General features: G+C 44.8%; 1 long non-coding RNA gene across 9 annotated transcripts; it reads left to right on the forward strand.

The window, feature by feature from the left end:
- Positions 1 to 52: 52 nt before the first annotated feature.
- LOC125637748 (uncharacterized) lies at positions 53 to 14,727 on the forward strand. 9 transcript variants are annotated; one of them, XR_012669038.1, is made up of 6 exons: positions 210 to 700; positions 1,011 to 1,186; positions 1,917 to 1,976; positions 3,785 to 3,902; positions 6,840 to 12,601; positions 12,713 to 14,727. It is a non-coding gene; the product is annotated as an uncharacterized LOC125637748 (long non-coding RNA). The 9 variants fall into 9 exon arrangements; XR_012669039.1 differs by having other exon boundaries at positions 6,840 to 8,128; XR_012669037.1 differs by having other exon boundaries at positions 213 to 700; positions 6,840 to 7,185; positions 8,007 to 14,727.
- Positions 14,728 to 17,201: the final 2,474 nt, after the last annotated feature.

A 17,201-nucleotide genomic window follows, 5' to 3' on the forward strand; every position in this document is an offset into this window, starting at 1 on the left:
GGGGCGGTAAGGAGGAGCTTTGACAGGCATCGCCGGCTGCAAATGGGAGGCTGGAGGATGGACTGAACCTGACCAATGGGAGTTGCCGCTGTTAAGTCTGGTGCCTGCTTTTACTTCGGAGCTGAGCGGACGCAAGGAGGGGCGGCGGAGGTGGTGGGGCCAGGGGGCGCGCGCTGGTCACGGCTGCGGTGGGGGGCGGTGCATGCTGCCCCGCGGGCGATAGCTGGGACTCGGAGGGGTGGCGTGTGGTGGCCTGGCTGGTCTGCGCAGCCGGGGGAGAACCAGCGCACCGGGCTGCTCCTGGGGAGGGGTGATGCCCGCGGGGGAACCTGCCTGCAGCTGGCTCCTAGTGTGTTCCTCAGCGACTAACCCGCGGCGCTCCCTCAACGCAGGGTGTGGACGCACCGAAGGCAGGGGTACCGGCCAGGGGGTGCCCAGACAGCGGTAGTGAAAGCCGGTTCTTATTGGCCGAATATTGAACGGAGGGGATCTATAAACGTGCGAAGCTAAAAGACAACGCAGGAAGGCGGAGGGTGGGGGTGTACGGCGTGTGTGTGTGAGAGAAAATCCTCCTTTGACGCGCAGGATTATTTTTCGCCTATGTTAATGGCCATTGCTAGCATGACTCCACTACTCGCCTGCGTCTGTTTAAACATAAACTCATGCTCACGGCTTCCCAAAACCGAGGGAAGGCGGTTGGGTAAGTGTCCAGTTAGACACAGTAGCTAAATCCTTCCGTTTAACTTCGGAGCCCTGCTAATTTTGAAGTCAAGGGGGAGCGGGAAACTAGATTCACCTGCAGCACTTTCAGCAGTGACCCCTTTCGTTCAGTTCCACGTTCTCTCGTTTTCAGGGGGCTCTGCTTATTGTCTCCGACTTTCCCTCATCCCTTAACCAAAGGAGGGCCCTGGGGAAGCTGTGGGATTTATATGAGCCATGTCTGGTGTTAGTTCTCCTTCTAAATTCTCATAGCTGCATGCATCTCTCTTCCCCTTCTTTCATCAACTCAGCTGCCAAATCTGCACCACTTCTGCTCTGAGAGGAAGAGCAGCAGGTTGCTGGAGCCACCCAATGTTGATCCATACAGCGTCGGCTGAAAGACACTTTGAATATCCTATCTCGGCAGACCTCCAAAACTAGTCATTTCTGAAGACAGGTCTCCAAGCAGCACTGCTGAATACAACAGGTGGGATGGGGACTTCTTGTGTTGTTTTCAGCCGTACCCAAATTAGCTACAACTTAATTATCATAGAGATCAGCACTTCTATTTGTCCCCCTGTAAATGACCATAACTCTTATTCATCCACTCAGGTAAAGTTATTTGAAAAAAAAATAAACTAATAAACTACAATAAAAGTAGGGCCCTCTCTGCCCCCAAAGTGCAATGAATGGAATAGAAAAACATGAACTGAGGGGAAAGGGTGGCTGCAGAAACTCCATGGGGAATGGTGGTTTCTCTGTGTGGTCCCTAAAATTGGTGTACACTGTTGCATGAACCTGTCTTCTATCGTAGTCACAGAGGTTGAAAGGGAGGAGTGCGATTAAGAGACTGGAATGGGACTCTGGAGCAGACTTTTTGTGTAACCTTAGGAAAGTTACTTAGTTTCCCTGTGTTTGTTTCTGTGTATGTAAGAGGCTGATCCAAAGCCCACTGAAGTCAGTGAAAAGACTCTAATGGCTTTGGATCAGGCCCTAAATGGTGATGCGACTACTTACTGACAAAGGAATTGTGCAGTTAATTAACATTTATAAAGTGCTTTAGCTAGAAGGCAATATAAGTGCAAATGTATTATTATTAAATAAATTATCTTTTGAAGAAACAAAATGAAGACTCTGAAAGCTACTGATATGTGTTTCAGTGGGCTAGAACAAAGGAAACACAGTGGTGTTTTAAAATGTATTACTTTATATGGCAGAGATACTGAAGAAAGCAAGAAACAGAAGAGGGAAAAGGAGAAATTTTGATGAACAGTCAGGCAAGTGAGAAGCATAATTTACTGCATGTCTCTATTTTTGAAATAAATACAAAATTAGGTGGTTAATTATGGTTACACTCTGCTAGCTGTATTCTTTTACACTTACAAATATTTACTATTGTCAAAATAGAGTCTTGCAAAAAGGAAGTGGGAATTATTTTCTTTCAGACAGAATTTAGCCTATTTGAACTTTCAAAAAAAATCCAGAAAAAAGAAAAAGGAGTATTTGTGGCACCTTAGAGACTAACAAATTTATTTGAGCATAAGCTTTCGTGAGCTACAGCTCACTTCATCGGATGCTGTAGCTCACGAAAGCTTATGCTCAAATAAATTTATTAGTCTCTAAGGTGCCACAAGTCCTCTTTTTCTTCTTGCGGATACAGACTAATACAGCTGCTACTCTGAAATCTGCATCTGATGAAGTGAGCTGTAGCTCAAGAAAGCTTATGCTCGAATAAATTTGTTAGTCTCTAAGGTGCCACAAGTACTCCTTTTCCAGATAATTTAACATGCTGCATGATAGTCCTAACAAATTGCTAGTAGGCATTTTGATATGTTTAATTCGTATCTTGATAGTTACAATAAAATCTGTCCCATTCATTTGTTCTCAGAGTTGAAATGAAACCATTATATGCAAAATACTAGCATCTAGCTGGAGTTTGCTACATTTGTTTTTCACATATGTAGTATTTTATTTACCCTGTTTATCAGCCTCCCCCATGGCTTTCCTAGTACAACCTATATTTTTATTGTTTAGACACTAAGCTCTCTAGGTCAGAGACTGCTTTTATTTTTGGGTATTTTAGAGGGGCCAAGCACATAGGACAGAATACCTTAATAAAGATACCATTTAAATTATTTTTCTGCACATTTTCCTTGGACAAGGTGGGGAACATCAGCTGGTTTGTACAATATAGCTGCAGAGTTTGTAAAAAGTCTACTGCTAAATGATAGCAGTCAGTGTTAATTGTAGTGTCTTGTTCATGTCATTTAAGTGGGGTTTTAGTGTCTCATAATTATAGGCAGATAAGTAGGATCCTTGATCTTTAGGAGCCTGTTTCTTGTAAAAGTCAATGGCAAAAATCTCCTTGACATCAGTGGGAAAAAGATTAGGCTCCATGTGTGTGACAGAGATTTTTCTAATAGGACAGGAGGAAAGAAAACATTCTCTCCAAGTTGGAGAGAGTTGCTGAGACAACATAGGATTGATCATACTCATTCATCTGTCATTTAAAGGCTAGGTAAACTAAGTGAAAAATCACTTCCTGTTTGAACAACCTGTGCTTTGTGTACTTTATTAAATCAGCCCAGCTGGAGAATATGTTTATCTACTATTCCTCACTGTAAGAGGTGTAGTATCTTATTGCAAATCAAAATGGGCTCAAGCCTCAGAGTTCAGATCTGCATAATTCAGGACTATTCCTATCTAGGGGGGTTGGTTAGTAGACACACACTTGTAAAATCTGAACCACTGCTAAATTACCACAACCCCTAAATTCTTGGGTGCTTGGCAGACTTGGTCTATATGAATTGTCACTTGCCTACATCCCTGTATATCTGCTTCTCTAGCTTTCCTGAGAGAAGTGAACAGCGGTGTCTGAACAATAAACAAAAGACTCAGAAAACAGTGGGCCACATACCCAGTGTCTCAGGTACCTATGAACCTAACCCTGAGAAAGAATGGAGAAAAATGCAGAAGAGTGGTTAACAATTTTTCTACAAAAGTTTTAGAGGAGTGGACTGTTACAATTTAACTATCCATACTATTGACTGGTCTGTCCCTCTACTTCTTTGTGAATGTTCTCTAGGGGCTAGAGCAGGGGAACAGTGATCCGGAAGATCTAACTGGCTAAAGCATAGGGCCAGGAGTCTGGAACCTTGGATTCTATTTTCAGTTCTGCTACTGACGGGCTATGTGACCTTGAGGCAAGTTGTTTAATCTCTTTAAGCAGTAACTTCCCCATCTATAAAATGGGGATAATTACCTGGTTTTGTAAAGTGGTGTGAGATCCTCATCTGAAAGGCGCTATGTAAGTGTAAATATATCCTTACCTGTCATGACTTGAGTGCACTTTTCTCTGTTCTCACAGAGTCCTAAACTAGAGCAGTCTCTCACAAGATAGAATTTGGAAATTAGAAATATGGGATAATTGAAAGGAGCTGTGGAGAAAGGGTCATTATAGATCACAAATTATAAAATTAGTGTGTGCTTATCTAATGGCCCCAAGGGAATAAAAGCCTGATCCTGAAAGGTGCTGAGCACCTCAGCTCCCATTGCATTCAGTACTTGGCCCCTCACAGCAGCAGATGCTCTGGGTGAAATCTTGGCCTCAGTGAAATCAGTAGCAAAACTCCTATAAATGGGAGTTCAATGGGGCCAGGATTTCACCCCATGATTTCACTTCTCTGTGTAAGGAGATGAGTTCCATCTAGTGGATACAGGAAAGCACAGCATGCTTTTTAGTGGATACAGAAAGCTACAGCATCCTTAAATTAAAATGTCATAACCAAATAGCTATGCTGAATTCAAGATAAAAACGTGAGAGTAGTGCACATTTCAGATAAAAAACAAATCATTATAATATAAGCTTTGAAAAATGGATGCACTTTGAAAGTGTGATACAAAAATAAAAGGTATCATGAGCTTCCATTCTCTTTTCTTCCACTGTTTCTTGCCACTCACACACACACTTTAAAAAATATTACTCTAGTACCCAAAAGTGAGTGAGGTGTTTTAAAACCAGTTAAGAAGAAAGGTGCCTGCCTAAAGAGTCTAAATACAAAAATTAAAAAATGAAGGATAGAGAGAGTTATTTGGGATGAGTTTTTTGGGCCCATGACCTGGAAAATTTGTTGCTTTCCAACCTCTACCTCCTATCCTGGAATAGAGCCATGATCTTCAGGGTGGGGTTCTTAAGAGCACTCAGTTTTGGCTTAACTCTGCTCCTATTAAAGTCAAGGATAAAATTCCTGTTGACTTCAATGGGAGCAAAAATTAGGTCAACGCTGAGTGCTTTTGAAAATCCCATCCTCAGTGCGTAAAGGTAGTCTGGGAAACAGAGGCTCCCCCTGCTTTTGGAGTCCTTGGTCCAATATGATTTTTCCCCCTTCTCTCCTCCCTACTACTGATTCTGTCTCATGTTTTTGACCCAGCCCTCACCCATACACATACTGCTTTCCTATATTTACTCCCTGTTGGTTGTCTCTCTTACCATAGTATAATCAGCCCCTTTTCCTCTGTCCTATCTCACCCGAGCAAGAGCTGGCTTCCTAACACCTACCCACCTATCAAGAATTAAGTGCTTGTCCCTGTCCAAACCACTGACAGGGTCTGGTGCTGCTGCCGTCAAAAAGGCAGTGAAATAAATGTTGATCTGAATGTGATCAGAGCTAGGTCTAAGCATGAGTATTTGTATGGATAACAGCACTCTCAGCTTCAATCAGTAAGGAAAATACTGTGCACATTTGTATTATGTGATTTTTCTAGTAGTTTGTAACATTCATTTCTAAATCTTTTTGTCAAGATTTGGCAAAGAGCTCATTTCTCTCCATTACAAATGCTGAACTTCAGCCTCTAAACAAAAAACCTAGTTACCAGAGCACCAAAACCTACCAGAACAATGTCTTTAAGCAGCTAAGAGAATACAAGCCGTTAAAAATAGAGGCCATAATTATTGCCTCTATTTATTACTACTGCACACATTTCTAAAGCACCCACCACCATCACACGGTAGTTGTGGGACAGACCAACACAAACTACAGAAGAAGAAAATTTCTAAGTCCAAGCATTTTCAAATGTTCCTTTATGCTGACTGTATGCAGCATGATTCACCTCTCTCAGACTGTCCCCTGGCAACAGCTATAAGCATCAACAAAGCTACACCATTCATGTGTTGTCTGAAGTGTAAGGCCCTGAGCGATGGGAATAGCAGAATGTACAAGATTACAATACAGGACAGCTAAATTGATGGTAATGAAAGTAGGGTTTCTATTTCTGTCTGCCTAGGAGTGTCATTAAGAAACTTGCTTTTAAATATGACTCTGCTGTTCACAACCAAGATTCTTAGCAATGAAGAACATTTATTATAAATAAACCAGTGTGAAAAGAGCTGCTAGTGCAGCATTGACAGGAGATTCCCCATATCTTGCTGTCCAGTGTCCACAGCAATTTTTTATTACAGTCTTTTAATCTTTTTACAAGCTTGAAACATCTCTTTCCACAGCAAGTCTGCTGGCTCAGCCCTATAAGACAATTAAACTTTGGCCAACTATGGTTCCCCCCCCAAAATCTAGGGGATTAATGTTTCTTGGTTTTGGAAATCTAATTTTAAATCTGGTTTTGGGCACAAATGAAATGTTTGTTGTTCTCCATTTATTGCTGTCTAGCTCAGCGGTTTTCAAACTTTCATTACATGAATCATATTTTCATTGGTAGATACACATGCTCCAATTCACAACTTCATCAACCGCCCTCCTGCTCACTTATAATCACAGAATATCCCCTGGAGCAGTGGCAGCAATTGCTTACATGGAAAAGTGACACTTAGGAAGTATTCAATGTATGTTTAGTCATGTTTAACATAATTTAACAACTAGAAATAAGGAGAAACCAGTTCTGTGCAACTAGCTGGGGAAATTCTGACCTAGTGGGTGCTTTTCTGGTTTACCAATTTACCTAACAACTGACATTTTCCATTCAGGATGCCCAGGAATAGTACAGTATGGAGGGTTGTTGGATCGGGAGGAGGTGCATTAGCATTAGCAGAATTGTTTATGGAAGTTCAGGCACGGACTGGCTCCCTGCAGCCAGTTAGCACACCCTTCTATGAGCTTTCTGACCTAGCATTTTCCTTTCCATTGTAGAGCAGTCTCAGACAGATTCTACCAGAAGACATCTGAAGAATTTTGGGACAAGATTCAGACAACACTGAGGGTGTTATGTTTCAGTTTAGTCTCCTTTGAATGGAAGCATAAAAATAAATTGATATGGAAAAGACTTGTTAGACTATTCAAATGACTTCATGCCATTGCCAGATTGTTCTTTAGAGTACATTCTGTAAGGGACAAAGCTGGTTCCCCTCTTAACCATAGGCACAGAAGGTCCTAAATGTTGCAGAATCACCACAGTTCTACTCTGCAGGAAGATCTAACAGAAGAGTTTTAACATCCTCTGTCCACCACTGAGAAGCTAAATCCATAGCAGCATTGGGTATGTGAGAGACAGAAGGGGGTTGGCCTTAGGGTCCAGTACTGAGAAATTTCTTACCTGATAATTTTCTGTTAGAAGGCTCTCTCTTCATTCACCACTGATGGGTTAATGCCCCCCCGTGAAATTCGGAAGCAACCTAATGTTGTTGCTGGAGGCTCCAGGACTAAGCTCCACCCTGCAGTTTAGGCCACCACCAGATTTCTTCCACAGCTGTAGAAATACTCTAGCAACTGATTGTTAGCGTTAAGACAACTTGATATAATGTATCAATTAACCTTGAACCTTACGCATGTAATTGTTTTCTTTTAGGTAAAAATTTCAATTTGTGTTCTAATCATTTACCAGACTATCAGGGTGGGTTGAATTAGGAGAAAAGCTGTGCAACAGAAAATTATCAGATAAGAAATATTACATTGTGTTGCACAGTATCTCTCCTCAGTTGTCACTAATGGGAAGCAGAGAAAACATAGCAGTAGTGGATGAAATGATAAGCAGAGTTTTAAGTGGTATAATAGAATAATAGGCAGTAATGAAAGTTCCCCCCATATAAGGCAAGGAATTGTGGGAACCAACCCAGTAGCACCTTTCTACTGAAGGAGGCCTCTGCAGAGAAATGGAAACCTACTTTTCCTCAGTGCCAGTAGGGGGCTTCTGTGTATAGCTTCCTAGATGCTCAACATGCCAGCGGATACAGGACTTTTATATCTTGCCTGTAGCAACTCTGAGACCCTAAGGCTTTGGCATTTTGGGTAGAATAAGATGAGCAGGGTGCTATTGGTGTGTGAATGCCACATACTTGAGCTATATCTTTATAACATTAGGAATGCCTATTTATGACACAGCTTGCCAAAGGAGAGCTAAGGGTTAGACCAAATGATGGGAGAACTGTTTCCCAGGAATTACGAGAAAGGAACTTATAGCTCCAGAAACTTTTCTGTTCAAGGTAAGAATGACTTTTTCCTCATGACAATAATAATATGGGTCTTGTAAAAACAGGTGATCTGATTCTAACACCTGCCTTTCAGAGATAATGGCAACTAGAAAGGTCAGCCACAGGCTTGTCTAACCTGTCTTGCTAATTAATCTTGGCGTCTGATGATATTCTAATGAAGAGTCTGATGTGATAGGACTGGTAACCACATTTCTAATGGGGCTGGGTTGTAAGATTCCCATCAGCCATTCTGGAGAAACTGTAATATAGCTGAGATTACCAGTACTTTGCAATTCTTATGATTACAATAGCATCTAGAAGTCAGTGCCTGAAAAGAGCTTTCTTTTTCCCCATGCACCAGACATGTAAATCTGATCAGATCAATGACTCATTTCCTAGTTGTGTTCTCTCTGGATACCAAAAGGTATCCATGTGGCTAATGGTGAATCAGTTCTGAGCTACACTTCTCTTCTGATACATTTAACAGCCTGGAAAAGTGTTCTAGGCGTCGATGAAGGAGTCACTGCTTCAGCGCATCTGGTTTTTTCTGCAGGTGCATCATGGGTTCCATGGCTAAACAGACTTACCTTACATATGAAAAATCTTTGCTCTGAATTGCTGTAATGAATCTTTGTTTGTGTCCTCACTCTTATGGCCTATTAGGGTATTTTGAAAGGAAGTCCCCTTCTGAAGGTGTGACTGTCAATGATGGAGGTACTGCTGCACCAACCTTAGGCTCCCAAGACTTATGACATTTATTTGTTTTTATATAACACATTAATTTAAAATTGGTTTTAAACAGAAGTGCTCTTTTGGAACTGCTGTAAGGAGGTAAGGGGAAAGGTCTGAGGTGGGAAGTGACTGAGCTCTGCTTGGGAGTAGTGGCTAACCAGGAGCCACCGAGAAGCTGGATGCAGAGGCTGCCTGGCAAATGAAGAGGTACATAGAAACTGGGTGCAGAAAGGGTTCCCCAGGAACCAGAGGCAAGGTTGTGTGTGCAACAAGTTGAGACTGCTGCACATTACAGGTGGGTGCAGGTCTGTGTGGGTCTTATGGGAGAGCAGCAGGAAGCCAGTGCAGAGGGGTCCCACTGAGAGACACTAACTGAGACTGGCCTGAAAACCCACAAGCTCCTATCTGCTTGACTAGAGCCTGGACTGGAAAGACACCCCAGCCAGTAGGCCTGAAGACTCCCAGTTCTCAACTGGACTTACCCAGGGACTCAAAGTTTTACCACTATTGGTAACTGTTTAAGCCTCTGTACGTAGGGTATTTGCACCCTTTCCCTTTCCTCCCAGCCCTAGTAAAATACCCTTTCCCTTAACCGTGTGTCTAAGGTCTGGTTTACACTAGGAAGTTAGGTTGGTATAACTATGTTGTTCAGGGATGTGAAAAATCCACAGCCCCTGAGCAGCGTGGTTTTAAGCTGACCTAAGCCCGTGTAGCCAGCACTAGGTCGATGGGAGAATTCTCCCTTTGACACAGCCTGCGCCTCTTGGGGAGTGTATTACCTACACCAACGAGAGAATCCCTCCTGTTGGCATAGGTAGTGTCTTCGCTGGAGCGCTACAGCTGTAACAATGGTGTAGACAAGCCGAGTGGTTACTGGGATGCACCTGCGATAGTATCTACTACGCTTGCCTACAAGTACACCTGATAAGCTACAGGCACCCTGGGGCTTTGGTGTACTCCATTATTGAGTGGCCCAATAGGAAGATACCTTGTTAGAGATCTTGCAAGGCCTTGGCTTCCTGGTCTGGAAAAGTCCTGCGGGTTTGTGTTTTTTTTTATGGGTGGGCGGGCTTTGGTTGTGTGCATGTATGTATGGTCCTTCCCCTGGCTGTTTACAGGGGGAAGGTAGAAGGCTATTCATCTTGGCATGGGGCTCACCCAAATGATGAGGAGGACTGATATACATACCTCAGTGGTGGGAGCATAGGCACCAACTTTCCCCAACACTGGTGGGTGCTTGTGCCCCCCAGCCCCTGGCCCTGCCCCAACTCCACCCTTTCCTCACCCCTGCCCCGCCCCAACTCCGCCCCCTCCCTGCCCCTATTGGACCCATTCCCCAAATCCCTGCTCCGGCTCCGCCTCTTCCCTGAGTCCACTGCGTTCCCCCTCCTCCCCAGAGCTTGCTGTGCAAATCAGCTGTTTTGCGGTGGAAGTGCTGGGAGCCAGGGGGAAAAAGCGGGCATGCGGTGCACCCAGGGGAGGAGGCAGAGCGGAGACGGAGGTGAGCTGGGATGGGGGGGTGAGACGGGGAGCTCCCTGTGGGTACTCCAGTCCTGGAGCACCCACGGCGTCAGTGCCTATGGGTGGGAGTAGTTTGCTAGGTGTCCCCAGAACTCTGAAAGGCTGCCTGTCTGCTTCCCCAGGTTGGCTAGCATGCAAATATATACTGTAGGAGTGTCCGAATAGCACTCCGGGCTCCGCTCAGTAAATCAGGATCACTAAGAACATGGGAAGGGATTTCTCACTTACCGTAATCCCATGAAGGTGCAGTTTCGTGCAGAGTGGAATCCTCATTGTGACCCTGGCAAACCAGGTGCCAGCTTATGCCAAGGTCCCCAGGCCTCAATTAAACATTGACAAATATAGAGCTGGAACCAGTCTGGTTCTTCTGAGACCTGGTCTACATTACAGAGTTAGGTCAACACAAGGCAGCTTATGCTATTAGCTTCTACACTAAAATGTCAGTCCTGCTGACGTAAGTTGCCCACTGTACCGAGTTAATAACTTCACCTCCATGAAAGGCAAAGCACTTAAGTCAATGTAGTTAGGTAGACACTTACAACGGCTATTGCTGCCCAAGGCTGACAGCTGGAGCCCTGACACTACCTCCTGGTGAGGGGATTGACCAGGGTGGGAAAAAGCCTGAACCCAGGCTCCCTCCCTGTGGGGGACTGGGGAGGAGGAGAGCCCGGGCAGCAGGGCTCCAGCTGTCAGCCCCAGGCTGTGGGGCTCCAGTTTACAGTGGACTGATAGATCTGATGATTGCAGCACTTAGTGAAACATGTCCTCTTTACTCCTCTTTGGCCTCCTTATCTGATGGAGGCCATCCACCTGTGTGTAGGAGCTGGCCCTCCAGGGCACATCCAGAAGCAAAAGAAACAATACACAGAGTCAGTATTGTGGGTGTACTCACAGTCTTGAATCATAAAAGTTATGTAAGCAGTGTCAGGATGAGCTCCACCCTGACATCTGGTGGTGAAGTGTGGCAAGTTGTGGAAAAGAACTTCAGGGGCTGATCTCATTTGCATAGGCACACCCACCCTGCCTAGAATGAGGCCATAGCTGCCCAAATGGCCACTTTGGCTGCTGTGGGATCCCCAGTGTCTCTGTTATTGGGGCAGGAAGAATAAATTGTTATTATCCTGATTATGGGAACTGTGCTTGGAACTGTACTTGGCCTTTTGTTATGATGGAGGGACTCACCATCAACTAAGTAGCACTCGCTAGGCAAGGGTCATGGGTTTTAAAACTCTGTGAATTGAAAGAGGCTGGGGACAAGTATTAATACTTGGTGGCATGGGCCCCTTGGTGAGGGCCTTACATGCTAATTGCACTTCCTCCTGTCTCCACTGTGGAATATCAGAGCTAATTTTGATTCCATTAGGAGTCTAGTTACAGGCTGCTGAGCTCACTTTGGGCTAATGGTGCACCAGCCCTGAGGCTCCCCTGCTACAAGCTGAATTCACCAAAGGGCTGAACTGACTAAGAGCTGAAATCACTGAGCATTGTGTTAAATAGTGGGGGAGCCTGACAATATATTGTGGAGCAGTTTGCGGGAGGGCTGGAGTGCCTTGTGGACAGGCTGGTGGAGCAGTTTGTAGGATGGTGGGAGCTGCTTGTGGGCCGTGGAGCGGAGCGAAGGAGTTCGTGGGGCGGCTGGCGGAGCGAAGCGAAGGCCTATGGAGCGGTCAGCTTCAGATCACGTAAGGTGCCTCTTACCCCCGTCCCATCTCCACCTAGGTTGGGAGGTAAAGCTCCGCAGATAAACTTTCGAACTCTGGGGCTGCCCTGACCAGGGACAGAGACTTTTGGGTCATTGGACTTTTGGGACTTTGGGTGATTTGGGGTTGCTGGACTCAAGAACCAAAGGGAAAGGGGCATGTCCCAATTTGCTTGGGGTGGGTTTTTTTGCTCATGGGTTGTGTTATGAATCCTGTTGGTGGTGTTTCCCCAACATAATGCCACATTGTTTCTCTGTGTTATTAAAAGGCTTTTTGCTACACTCAGACTATGTGCTTGCGAGAGGGGAAGTATTGCCTCTTGGAGGCGCCCAGCAGGGGTGGTATATATTTGTCCCAGGTCACTGGGTGGGGGCTCGAGCCGGTTTGCATTGTGTTATTGGAATGGATCCCCTAGATATTGAACCCGGCCCTTGTTGCTGCCAACTCTGACGGGCAGAAGGGTTACAGTTACATACACCTCTTTCTCACTTTCCCTTGGCAAACATGCAGCATGGCCAGAGCACTAAACATGGTGAGTTCGGCCCGGGGGGTGTTTGTGGAAGATGGGACAAAGGGTCTGGGTTTCCAGAAGGGGATCAGTATAGGCACGTGGGGATACTAATACTGGCACCTTTTTTCACAGGTGGAAGCGATCGAAGCTGAAATCCCACTACTGCAGGTAACCGAAGATAAAAGGGTGCATCTCTTGCATGTGTGAGGTTTCAGACCAGGTCTGGATTCTGCTCACCTGTGTGCTGCTTTGGTGCCTCCAGAAGTAGCTGCTGATCAGCACAACAAAGTTTCCCGTAATAGGGGAAGAAACAAAGCAGCTCTGCCAAGGAAGCTTTGGCAGAGAGTTGCACAGTATCTGCAGGAAAGTTTCCTACCGCTCTCTATGGAGGATTCCTGGGAGATCTCAGTGTGCATTAACAAACTTTTCTGTAGCCCCTGCCCCCGTGTAGCCGCACAGGGGAATGCGAAGCAGATGCAAACAGTACCTAGTGTTGTTAATTTTGATCCCTTCTCTCACGTGCACCATGTAACAAAATAAAGGATGCCTCTACCTTATGTAACTGCACTATCAGAAAAAAAAAGAGAGTACTTACCAGAGCTCCACTCTCTTGCTTCAGACACACTAGAGCCAGACTGCTAGGACTGGCCAGACCCCTCCAGATACAAAAGAGGTCCTGGCTCACCACACCACCAGACAAGCCTGGTGCCTGTCCCACATCCTTCTCCAACTCGACCTCCTTGTCCAGCACTTCGCCCTTGGGCTTGACTTCCTGGGCACTGCCTCCAGTCCCACCCCAAAGTATCCACAGGGCTCTGGCAGCAGAGGTATACCAGCTTCTACTCCTTGTAGAAGCTGCATGTTTTCTGCACTACACCAGTGACAGTTGGCCTCCCTTGCCTTCTGGTTCACCTGCCTCAGCTCCTTGATCTTGGCATGGTACTGCTGCGTGTCCCTTCTGTGCCCTTCTCAGCCATCTGAACTATCCTATGGCTCAGAGCTGCGACTGCACAGCCTCCTCTCCCCACAGAGCCAACAGATCCAGCAACTCTGCTGTACTCCACACAGGAGCCTATTTGTTGCAGAAAGCCAGCATAATTAGCTGGGAAGATGCAATGTGAGCTGTCCACCCCAAGCAAACAGGAAATAGAATTGCAAAAATTCCTGAGGCGTTAAAGGGGGAAGGGTGGATGCCTGTGTACTTGGTGGCAGGGCAGCAGAGAAGAAACGGCTTACCATAGTGGTCATGATGGGCATTGTGGAACACCTCCTTGAGGCCACTTAGGGCGACATAAGCAAGCACAGTGTCTACACTTGTACTGAGTCACTAACTTTTTCGCAAAAGCCTCCATGCCGCTCATTGAGGTGGTTTTATTATGTTGGCATAGCAGGAGAGTTAAATCAGCAGGAGCTCTGTTGTGTGTACACTTCAACTGTTTTGTCAATGAAACCTGACTTTTGTCAACAAAACTGTGTAGTGCAGACATGCCCATAGTGTTAATATTAAAATAGGTATTACAATTATAAAAATGTTTGTAAGTTGCTACCTGCATCTCACTTATAACATCTGTATCCCATATTGTAAGGTAATATTTGAGCATTTGCATTGTATGTCTCTGTAACTATGTAAATCACCAGACAGAAGAAAAGCAGCAACTAATGTGAAATACTAGTCTCCAACAGATGATGGTATGACCTGCATGACAAAAAAGGCCCATTGACACCAGACAAAATTTGTGGATCAGAGAATAGGACTTTGTTGATTGCTCTCTCTCTTCCCTCCCACTCCCTCTCCCGTGATGAGATGTGCAAGTGAATTCCTCCCATCAGCTAAGTTTGCAACTCAAAACAGATGGGGTGGGAGGAGGGGAATTAATATAAAGCCCTAACAAAGAGGAACTGTATCTCAGTGCTGCTCGGACTCTCAAGGGCAAGGTTTTCTACGCATAAGCAAGAGATCTCCCGTGTTTAGCCTGGGTTAGCTCTGAAGGACATATAGACCTAGCTTGTTATAGAATTTGCTACTACTTCTTCTTGAAAGTTAAGATTGGAACTCATGTGCATGTTTGTATGGTTGCCTACTTTCATCTTGTAAATAATACTCATTTCCTTTGCCGACATAATAAATGTTTACACAGTTCATTACAGGATTGACTACAAGGGTTGTTTTCAGGGTGAGATCTATGGTGCAACTGACCTGGAGTAAATGACTGGGCCTTTGGGACTGGCAGTAATCTGACTATTGCTGTGATGTTTGGTGTAAGAGACCAGCTATCCCAAAGGTAAGCTTACCTGAGGGCAAGACAGATCTGAGTAACCAAGGGGACTGTCTATGACTCCATGTTAAGGCTGTCACAGTGCCTGAGGAGTGAACACTTGATAACTAGTTGGTGAAATCTAAGCATAGAACTCAACCAATTTGAGGCTTGTGCCCTGTTTCCTAAGAGTCTGCCTTGAGGTTGGTACCCACACTCTTGAGCCACTGCAGGACAGCTTGACGCTCATATCCTCTTAATGGTCACAGTCTGCCTGAAAGTCTCCTAAGGCTTAAATGTGGAACCAGCCTGTGGAGTGGGGAGGGATGGGGAGAGACTTTTTCCCATCTTTCAGACTCCGAGCCCCTTTCCCTGGCAGAGCAGGGTTTATGGCTGATGCTCAAAATGCACAGTTCCCATTCCACAGCTGCCTGACAGAGCCCTTTTCCCTGGCAGAGTGCCAGGTAGGCACAATTCCCATTAGCTGCAGCCGTAGACAGGGCTGCACAGGAGGAACAGGGGTATCTGCTGAGCCCAGACATGCTGCAGGCTGAGGTACAGGCAGTGAGCCTGCAGAGCACTGAGGGACCATTTAGGGGAAAAACTCCCAGAAAACACTCCCTCTGGGGTTGGGGAGGAGGGGAAGGGGTTTATTCCCTGATTTTCACCCCACTGCTTCAAATGCAATAAGTAGTCAACATTCTTTGGTATCAGAGTCCAGACTATGTTGGACTGCCCATACCAAGAAGAAGATATTTTACTGACAGATATTTTCCTGCCTGGATTTCTTGGACTTCTAGGGAAGCCAACAACAGCCTTGTCATCAGATGCAGTGACTTGACTTTGGGTCTGGATGGAGCATTTAGCTGTGGTGATGTGAAAATCAGGTCCAGGCAGTCTGGGAGCTGATTTAGAAACTGAATAGACATCTGTAACAAGTTTGTCACCCAAAACTGCCATGGCCAGTAGGGAGCTACAACAAAGATCATAGCTTTGTCCCTAGTTTAGACTAGATAGAAATGTGGGGCAGAACAGTTTTCTTCATCATCAACAAATATTTAATAGTGTGCTCTTCAATCTAGAAGAGAAAGGTATAACACAATCCAACAGCTGGAAAGTGAAGTTAGACAAATTCAGACCAGAAATAAGGCGTAAAATTTTAACTATGAGTAATTAACCATTGGAATAATTTACCAAGGGTCGTAGTGGAGTCTCCATTACTGACCATTTTAAAATCAAGATTGGATGTTTTTCTAAAAGATATGCTCTAGGAATTATTTTGGGGACATTCTAGGCATGATGTTTGTTATACAGGAGGTCTAACTAGATGATTGCGATGGTCTCTTTGGCCATGAAATCTATAAATCATCTTCATCCTGTGGCCCACTTTCTATGAGAGATCTTATGGACCCATATCCCCTCACAATTTCTTTGTTCTGAAAATGTTTCATTTTAAAGTTTTCCATGAAAAGTGGAATGAAAATGGTATGAGAACCACTAAGCAAGATCACTTTTCCATTCCAAACCTGGTTATATAACATGCTATGGCCCCTTTAGATACGCATGTCTAACTGGGCCAGAATTGTTAGTTAAAAAGAAGTGTAAGGTACACACGATATGACAGAAATATCCCTTTGCACTTAAATGGTCTTCTAGCTTCACATAAAATGGACAGTTTTAAAAACAGTTATTACTCTACAATTCAGACAATTTTGTTAGCTTGTGGATTGTATTAACTGTTAATTTTAAACTTAACTAAATCATTCAAGAACTGATGACAAGATTGTAAGCTGTTTGGGTCCGAAGAGTCTTTTTTGTTCTGTGTTTTTAGAGCACCTAGTTTAATGGTGTCCTGGTTCATGGCTAGAGCTCCTATGTAATACAAATAAACAAACTATACTGTTATAGGTTTCTTTGCTGCTAATGCTCTCTGATGCATCTAAGTTGCAACAGTCAAGTTTCAGAAATAAAGCCACAACCATGATGCATAATTATCCCTCTGCCAGTTTTAGTTTCATCAGCATTCTGTTTTATACTGCTTTTCAAAAAGCCAGTTCCCCTCCACCCCAATATTTTGCCAGCTTGTTCCCATGCCGAAGTGTTTTTGCACACATCTCCCAGCACAGAGTAAAGGAGACTAACTACTGATGTTCAGCAGTGCCTTACACCAGTGGCTTTCAATCTGCAGGTCACGACCCAGTACTGGGTCGCGGAATGTAAGGCACTGGGTTGCGGTGGCTCTGGTCATCACCACCGACTGGTGGCCATTAAAAGTCCTGTCAGTGGTGCTGCCCAGCTAATACAGGCTAGTCTTTACCTGTTCTGACACCACGTTGGGCCCCACAAGTGGCCAGCAGCAGGTCCGG

The sequence above is a fragment of the Caretta caretta genome, chromosome 6, assembly GCF_965140235.1.
Source record: "Caretta caretta isolate rCarCar2 chromosome 6, rCarCar1.hap1, whole genome shotgun sequence".
NCBI classification, from domain to species: domain Eukaryota; kingdom Metazoa; phylum Chordata; order Testudines; family Cheloniidae; genus Caretta; species Caretta caretta.